Source organism: Penaeus monodon, unplaced genomic scaffold, assembly GCF_015228065.2.
Source record: "Penaeus monodon isolate SGIC_2016 unplaced genomic scaffold, NSTDA_Pmon_1 PmonScaffold_125, whole genome shotgun sequence".
NCBI lineage: Eukaryota > Metazoa > Arthropoda > Malacostraca > Decapoda > Penaeidae > Penaeus > Penaeus monodon.
This window is the reverse complement of record NW_023641378.1, coordinates 150,433-160,066: the sequence shown is the minus strand read 5'-3', so window position 1 is coordinate 160,066 and position 9,634 is coordinate 150,433.

The window sequence follows — 9,634 nt, the reverse complement described above, 5'->3', positions numbered from 1 at the left end:
GGTTATCAAAGTTCTTGATATTTACAAAGAATAGCATCAGTGTTGTCACATTAAGATGTATTGACTAACCTAAAATTATGCAATAACGAATGAGAAGACGGAAACATTTCTTTGTTTTACATAATGAGTCTTTGATACTGGCATTCATTGATAATATTTGCGGAGTAGTGACCCACATGTTTGTATGTGTGTGCATGTGTCTGTGAATACATGTGTGCTTGCACGCCTATTAGTGTGGTGTGACTATGGTTTTGTGTGTGCGAATTAAAAGTGAATGTAAGTATTTTCATCCCTTACTGTGTTCTTCTGCGTGCTTCCATAGGTCTGTTCCTACTGGTGTTTGAAAAACCTATCTATGGATGTTTTGTATGCGTATGTAGGTTAGTGTACATAACTGTCTATAGGCCTGCATGAGTCAGCGTTTCTGTGAGGACATGTCTAGGTATATGTGTGAGTACATGTGTACGTTCATGTTTTTTTGTGTGTGTGTTTAATGATGATAATGATGTAATAATGATAAGAAGGATATTGTTTTTTGAAAATAGTTACACTAATAGAAATATCGATAATGTTAATGTTCATAATATCAATAATAATAATAATAATGATAATAATAGTAATATTATCAATTGAAATAAAAGAAATATATATATAAAATGAAAGTAGTAGTAGTAACAATAATAATGATAATAATGATAATAATAATGATAATAACAATGATAATGATAATAGTAATGTGATGGTAATGATAATATGTTTGTGATAATGATAATGGTAAAGATGATGTTATTGATAACAATAATAATGATAACTATCTCAAGCATATTCAAATTTACGATATTTCCTTGGAATATAGAGAAGCAGAGGGAACGGTATAGAATAGAGATAGATAATTTGAAGAGGGGAAAGAAGAAATATATATATATATATACAAAGATAAAGAAGAGAGAAAGAGAGCGATAAAGAAGAGAGACAGAGAGAAGGAAAGGAAAGAGAGGAAAGAGGGGAGAAAAGAAAGAGAGAACTGAGGAGTGAATAGCGATACGGAAAAATAAAAAATCAAGAGGGTAGGAGGAGAGAGAAAGGGAGAAAGAGAATGATAAAGAGAAAAGTGAGAGCAAGAGAGTTGAAGAGAGAAAGAGAAAGAAAAAGAGAGAGACAGGGGGTGGGGAGCGAGAGAGTACCGGAGTGCAGAGGCCTTTCGTGAGCACGTATGGGTCAGCGGTGCAAGACCCGCGGGGGCACAGCAGCCTGGAGAAGCTCCGGTCCTGCGATCAGCCGCCTCCTCCAGGAGCCCGTCTCTCTGCGGGCGAAAATGCCTGCAAAGGACAAAAGGACGAGAACGTCTTGAGCACGGCGGAGGCGGCCGTTCGCTCGTTTAGTCGTTCGTTCGTTCACTTTTCGGTCATTCATATATATATATATATATATATATATATAATATATATATATATATATATATATATATGTGGTGTGTGTGTGTGGTGTGTGTGTGTGTGTGTGTGTGTGTGTGTGTTTTGAGTGTGTGTATACACACATACTTGTGTGTATGTGTGTGTAGGTGTGTGTGTGGGTCTGTCTGTCTCACTCTCACTCATTCACTCTATCTCTATCTATTTATCTATCTCTCCCTCCCGAGACACGTGTTAAATCTCGTCATGTCAGGTTCATTTAGTTAAGGTTAGGTTCAGTTATGTTAGGTTAGGTTAGATTATGTTAGGTCCAGTTAGGTTGGGTTTGGTTTAGTGAGGTTAGGTATGGGTAGGTTTGATTAGTTGATGTATGTTGATGTTAGTTCAGGTTCAATTAGGCTATATTAGCTAGCTTAGGTTAGATTAGGTTTAGTTAAGTAAGGTTAGGTTTGGTTTAGTTAGGTTAGTATGTTAGGGTAGGTTAGTTTGGTTTGGTTAAGTAGTTTCGTTAGTTTAGATTAGGATCATTTTACGTTATAGTATCTTATTTTATATTAGGATATATTAATCAAGATTAGATTTATTTAGGTTATGTTGATTATGATTAAGTTTAGTTAGGTTAGGTTAAATAATGATGGATTACATTTACTTAGCTGGGTTAAATAATGTAATTTAACCAAAGCTAATGTACCCTACCCTAACCTAACTAAACCGGACCTAACCTAACTGAACCTGAACTAACCTAAACAAACATAAGCTAAACTACCTTAACGAAAACTAACTAAATCTAACCCTAGCTAGCTAAACGTGAGCTAACCTAACTTAATCTAACCTAATTTTACAAATCTTAACTAATCTAACCATAACTCATCTAACCTACTCTAACTAAACCAAAGTTAACTAATCAAACCTTACCAAAACTAACTAAACCCAACCTACCTTAATCTAACCTAACCTAAACATAACTAAACCCAATCTAAAAACATAACTAAACCTAAACTAATCTAACCTAACCTAACCTAAACTATTTAAGCTATATAACTAAACCTAACCTGATAAGCCTAAAGTAATCTAACATAACCTTGCCTAACTAAATGTAATCTCACCAAATGGAACTAAACCTAACCTAAACTAGCCCAAAACTAACTTATGCTATCTGAAGTATATGTAAAATATCCTAACGTAAAAAACAATCTCTCTTAACCTAACTTAACTAAACCAAATCGAATTTAGAATAAGCTAATCTAACGAAACTAAACCTAATCAATTTTAATTTAATCTAACCTAACCAAACCATATCTCACTATACCCTAGTATAGCAAAACTTAACCTAATCCATACTAACTTAATTAGATTAATCTAACTTAACCTAGCGAAACCTAATCTAATATAGCACAACACAATGTAACTAAACCTTCTCTGACCTAAATAAACCGAATCTAAATTAACGGAACCTCACCCAACGAAACCTGAACTAACTATACCTAAACTAACATAATATAACAGAACACAACATAAATAAACCTAACCTATTAAAACCTAATTTAACATAACATAACAGGACAAAATAACTAAACCTATTCTAATCTAATACAACCGAAGATAACTAAACCTAACCTAGCCTAACCAAATCTAACCTAACTAAACTTAATATAACCTTAACTAACCTAACATATCCTAACCCAACTAAACCTAAGCTAGCATAAAAATAACATAATCTATCCCAACTAAACTTCAGCTAACCTAACCAAAACCAACCTACCTAACTTAAATAAAACTAACCTAACCTAACCTAACCTAACCTAACGAAATCTAACGAAACCAAATCTAACCTATTCAAGCCTACCCTAACGTAATATAACAAAATACAACTAAACCTAACGTAACTTAATCTAACCAAGATATATAGGCAGGTGGATACAAAAGATAGATAGATGGGCAGGTAGACAGACAGATACGTAGGTAGGTAAGTAGGTAGGTTGGTAGATAAATAGATAGGTAGATATGTAGGTAAGTAGATATAAGTGTAGGTAGGAAGGTAGGTAGATAGCCACTTAGCTAACTGGACAAAATAAAGCACAGATATATACATACTTATACGCACAGAAACACATACACATATAAATAAATAAACAAATAGATAGATGAACATATATATATATAATATGTATATATATATATATATATATATATATATATATATACATATATATACATATGTATATATATACTGTACCTACACACACACAACCCCATATGTATGAATACATATCTACCTATATATTTATCTACAATCTATCTATATCTATCTATCTATGTGTATGTGTGTGTGTGTAAGCGTGTGTGTGTGTGTGTGTGTGTTGTGTGTGTGTGTGTGTGTGTGTGTGTGTGTGTGTGGTGTGTGTGTTGTGTGTGTGTGTGTGGTGTATGGTGTGTGTGTGTGCGCGCGCGCGCGCGCCTCTGACCCCGCCCACCTCTCATGCTGGCCACACCCCCAAACAGAACGAGGCTCCGCACCCTCGGCGCCTCTCTTCCCTCAGCCACACCTCCAACTGGCACTAAGCTCCGCCACCATATAGAGGCTCGGCCAATGGCATTCCCGAGCTGGAAGAGGAGGTGGGGCTCGACGAGGAAGGAGGCCTGCCATTGGATCATCCAGCGGGAGTCTTCTCTCATTGGCTGGAACGACGACTCGGAAGGAACAGAAGAAGGGAAGAAGCGATCCAAAAAAGACGAAGCAATAAGGGAAGAATGAGACAAAGAAAAAGAAGAAGACGAAAAGGGGAAGAAGCGATCCAAATAAGACGAAGCAATAAGGGAAGAATGAGACGAAGAAAAAGTAGAAGACGAAAATAGGAAGAAGCGATGCAAATAAAATGGAACAATAAGAAGAGAATAAGATTAATTATAATAATAATAAGAAAAAAATAAGTTGAAGAATAAGAATAACAAGGAAAGTGGAATAAACAATAGAACAAAGACGGAACAATAAGAAAAGTGTAAGGTTAATAATAATAATAATAAGGAAAGTAGAAGAAACAATAGAATTAGATTAAACAATAATAAAAATATGTGATAATAATAGCAATAAAATAATAAATGCAATAATAAATAAAATTAGAATGAAATAATAAACAATAAAAAAGTAAAATATGAAAACATTGTAAGGGTTCTGTGAGCCAGAGGTACCCCGATAGGCGCCTTAGGGGCCATAACTGGGCCCGTTCGGTCCCTCCCAAAATGCGCTATATCCCCCTACAGATCTTTAGTTGGGTACCGGTGTAAGGGCTTTGTGTTGGGCAGAAAAAAAAACATACACAGGTAGCAAGACAGCAATGATAATATTCATGATGATAAATTTAGTTGCGATGGCACATAACTAGAAAGAACAACAATAAAAAAGATATATACTTAGGCAGGTTAAGCTAAGTCAGAATAGTCTGCCAATTTATGAGAGCAATAATAATTACGTCCCAGCTCCTAATTTTGGCAAGTAAAAACATGAAAGGAAGGCTCATTTACCACCTTTGTAATGTTTTCCACCGGCTGGGGTACTCAAGAAGACTCTCCGGAAAGGGGGTAGTGATTACACCAAAGGTCCGGCTGACACTCTTTATTTTGTAATCGACGTGGTTTGAACCCCGGGTTTCACCCGAGGTAAATAACAGATTTAGTAAAAAATTAAAACTTAAACAAAAGAAAAAGAATTATAAAAGAATCCTCAGTAAATAAAAGAAAACAGCTAATTACATAGAATTGCCTGATAGTAATAAAAACGTGGAAATAAAAAAAATTAGATAAAAACAGTTCCTTATGAATCTGAAGTTATGCAGCTGACAACCTACATAAAATCAATAAAAAAAGTGACATAACACGAAAAACAAAAATCGAAAGCAGTAAAACTGATATTTGTAAGATATGGGCTGTGCCATGTAAGGTAAGAGTGCAAGCCTTATATGCTAAAACAAAAGAACAAACGAGTGAAAAACATAAAACAAATTAAGTGTTCAAATAGCCACGACAAAGACAAGCTTACGCTGAGAGCCATAGCATGAACTCTTCGAGTGTATTACTCCCCGTGTGTACATCTCCGAACGTACATGTTCGTGCGTGTGTGCGTGTGTGTGAGTAGGGTCAGACGGCAGTGGTGGGTCCTGTAGGATAAGCGCAAGGAAGGGCGGTATCAGCAAGGATTGGAAGGATTTAGGAAATTCGAAAGAGTAGTACAAGGAAAGCCTCAGGTATGTGAGAATTAGGGGGTGAGGATGCATGAGAGACGGGGTGAGGATGCGTGAGAGACGGGGTGAGGATGCGTGAGAGACGGGGTGAGGATGCAGGTTGCGGGAGCTGGAGACAGGTTGCAGGTTGTGGCAGGAGAAGAGGTTTCCAACCTCACAGTCCCTCCATCGCCCGCGGGGTCGAAGAGAGCAACGGAGACCCTGGAAAGACAAAACAAAGGTGGCCAGAGCCCATTACTTGCCACAAAATAACTAACGGTGTACCCACCCAGCTGGGACGTCATGGACCTGATAAGCAGAAAGAATATGAATGAGGTACGGCATTACTGGCAAACGAAGGTCATCAGAAGGTAAGCAAATTGTTAATTCATTAATCCAACTCCGCCCAAGCATGACAGACACCTGGGACTCTTCTCGATCCAGCCTTGTTGTCTGCTACAACATCTCGTCTTCACTGCTTGGCTCGCCTGGAGTCCTATGGCAGGGTTTTAGGACAGTGGGGCACCCCTGATCGGAGACTGCTACTGCTTACAGGAACTTCCGGTGTATGTTTCTAACCCCAATGAAAGAAAAAAATGTTAACCATATATTATTGACGTTATATATATATATATATATATATATATATATATATATATATATATATATATATATATATATATAATATATATATATATATACACACATGGACGTTCATGATTAAATTTCGTAATATAATAACAATTCCTTGCTGAAGTACAGATCTGTCCGAGAGGAAATATATATATATAAATATATATATATATATATATATATATATATATATATATATATATATATATATATATATATATTATTATATATTTTTTTTTTTAATGAATAGAGAAAGAGAAGAAACTACATCAGCTTTTACTTTTTAAAGCAACTCCAGCTACCGAACCTACCCTAAACTAATAGATATAACCTAACCTACCTTGACCTAATGTACCCTAACCTAACCTAACTTAAACAAAACTAATAAACATGACATAACCTAACCTAAACTAAACTAATAAACATAACCTAACTTTAACCCATCTCAACCCAGTTTAACCTAACCTACCCAACCTAACCTATTCGAACCGAATCTAACCAAAAAACAAAACCACAAACAATCTAAGCCTAAACCTTTGTATTTATTCATTTCACTTTTTTATTTGTTGGGCAGAATCACTCAGGCTTACCTCTAAATTTCAGTTTCAGTTCTCGCAAATAATTAACATTACATGCTAGGTTGTTAGTGTCTCCTTATACCTAAGAAACCCGAATGATTTCTCCAAACAGATCCTAAAATGAATATGTCTATTATGTCTCCTATGCTTAATCCTAACCTAACATTAACCTAACCTAGTCAACTTTAAACTTAGCCAGACTAATCTAAACCTTCCAAACCTAATATAATTATCACCTACCGAAAGTAAACTATAGTAAATCTAACTTTATGATTCTAACTTAATCAAGCTTACCCATTATAACTAACCTAAACAATTCCAACCTAAGCAAACTATCCCAACCTTTATATTAACCTAACCAAACCTAACAACACTACCCTATATCTCGACCTAAAATAACAACCTGAATCATAACTTATCATTGCTAACCTTTTTACCATTAACGATGCTACCTTACCATTTATCCTAAAAGGGGACCTAACTAAATAACCGATACCTAACCAAACCTAAACCAACCTACCTAACGGACTAAAAACAAACGATTCTACCATATTAAAAAATTTTTACCTTCCCTCCTCCCATCGTTGTAATCTAAACATTGAACCAAACGTACCATAAAACTAACCTAGCTCATACCTAACCTACCTTAAAACCTAACCAACGCATCCCATACTTAACTAATATAATGATTTACCCTAACTGTAAAATTTTAAACCTTTCCTAACTTTACAATTCTCATTACCCAGTCTAAACTAAACGTTACCTAAACCCATACTAACCTAACCAAAACGGACCTAACCTAATCTCAAACCTAACCAAACAAATAATCTTATCAACCATTCTCTAGCTTAAAAACTAAAGCTACCTAACGAACCTACATACTAAAATACAAATACCCTACCCACCAAAACCTTTCTTTTTCAAGCTAACTACCTCAACCTAACCAACCTAAAACCTAATAAAGTAAACTAACCAGACCCAACCCTAACCTAACCTACCTTAATTTACATCACCTAAACCTAACCAAAAATAAATATTCTAACCTAAACGAAAATTAGGATTCTACCAACCCGGGACATTCTAACCAACCTAATTTACGATTCACACCCTACATACCTTCCTCTAAGGTACATAAAAATCCTAACCCAAACCGTTACCTGCCTAAAATAACGATTCTAAATAAACCAAACCTTATGCGTCAAGCCTAGCCAACCATATTTACATATATATATTCAGTAAAATAAATAAATAACTAAATAAATAAAATATATATATTATAATATATATATCTATCTATATATATTATGTATATTATATATTTATGCTCTATATATATATATATATTATATATATATACAATATATATATTATATATTATATATATATATATATTTGTGTGGGTGTGTGTGTGTGGGTGGTTGGTTGTGTGTGTGTGTGGTGCGTGCCGCTCGTGTGTGTGTGTGTGTGGGTGGGCTGTCGTGTGTGTGTTGTGTGTGTGTGTTAAATATTTCCTAAACCCAAAACATAACTGACCTAAAATCAACATCTCTAAATAAGGCCAAACCTTATGCGTCAAGCCTAGCCTAACGCATATTTATTTATATACAGATAGATAGATAGAAGAGATATATAAAAAGATAGATAGATAGATAGAGAGAATAGATATAGATATACATATATAGACAGATATAAGATCTATATATATATAATAGATATATATAGTATATATAAGGAGATGAGAGTAGGAATACCGAGAGATATATAGATATATAATAGAGATATGATATAAGATGATTAAAAGAATAATATATAGAGAGAATATAGATATATATAGATATATATAATATAAGTTATGTATATATAGATAGTAATCTAATATATTAGATATGAAGAGTAGAGAATATATATTAGATTATACAAGTGAGAGATATATACTATAGATATATATTTATATAGATCATATAGATATAAATATATATAAGTATATATAATATATATATATATATTGTGTGTGTGGTGTGGGGTGGGTGGGGGTGTGGGTGGGTGGTGTGGGTGTGCCTATGTGGGGTGGGTGCGGTGTGTGTATGTGTGTGGGTGTATATATACAGTATAGCTATATATATATATATATATATATATATAGAATATATATATATATAGACATATATATAGATATATATATATATAGATAGATAGAGAGATAGAGATAGATAGACACAGTATATGTATATGCTTATAGATATATATATATAGATATATATAAGTATATATATATATATAGAATTTATATATACAACACAGATAGAGGTATTGATACGTATATATATTAGTATATATATATATATATCATATATATAAATATATATATATATATATATATACATATATACATACATTACACATAATACATTATATATACTATATATATATTATATAGATATTATTTAATATATATAATTATAGATATAATAGGGTACACATACACCTATATTTATACATGCATACACACACCACACAAACCCACACATACACACACACACACAGACACCACACGCAACAAACACACACACACATCAACCACACACACACACACACACAAAAAACATCACCCACACACACACACACACACACACACAAGTATATATCTTAATATATAGATATATATATATATATATATATTATATATATATCTATATACATACACATGTATATAGATATCTATACATATAATATATATTATATATATATATATATATATAATATATATATATATAATATGTGGGTGTTGTGTGTG